This window comes from Plectropomus leopardus, unplaced genomic scaffold, assembly GCF_008729295.1.
Source record: "Plectropomus leopardus isolate mb unplaced genomic scaffold, YSFRI_Pleo_2.0 unplaced_scaffold77386, whole genome shotgun sequence".
NCBI classification, from domain to species: Eukaryota; Metazoa; Chordata; class Actinopteri; order Perciformes; family Serranidae; genus Plectropomus; species Plectropomus leopardus.
In genome coordinates this window covers 1-229 of record NW_024685230.1, presented here as the reverse complement: position 1 = coordinate 229, position 229 = coordinate 1, and the positions used below count along the sequence as shown (strand labels likewise).

At 57.2% G+C, this 229-nt stretch overlaps 1 pseudogene; it reads right to left on the bottom strand.

Annotated features, from left to right (window-relative positions):
• LOC121940159 lies at positions 1-81 on the bottom strand (annotated as a pseudogene; the record flags this gene model as incomplete).
• Between the last annotated feature and the right edge of the window lie 148 nt (positions 82-229).

The following is a 229-nucleotide window of genomic DNA, read 5'->3' as shown; positions in this document are numbered from 1 at the left end:
CCCGTATAGAGGACGTATCAGATATTAAACTGATAAGAACAGATACTACACTTGATCTTAGCCAAAAGGCCGAGAAGCGATGACCCCCAAGCGCTTGCTGCCCAGTGCAACCTCCTGGGGCGGGTCTCACTTGTCGTGGTGCCGTCGTCTCCATTGGGCACGAGAATGGCTGCTTGCGCACGAGAACAGCTGCCTGCGCGTCACGCCCGCCCGTGGTGAATCGCTCCAG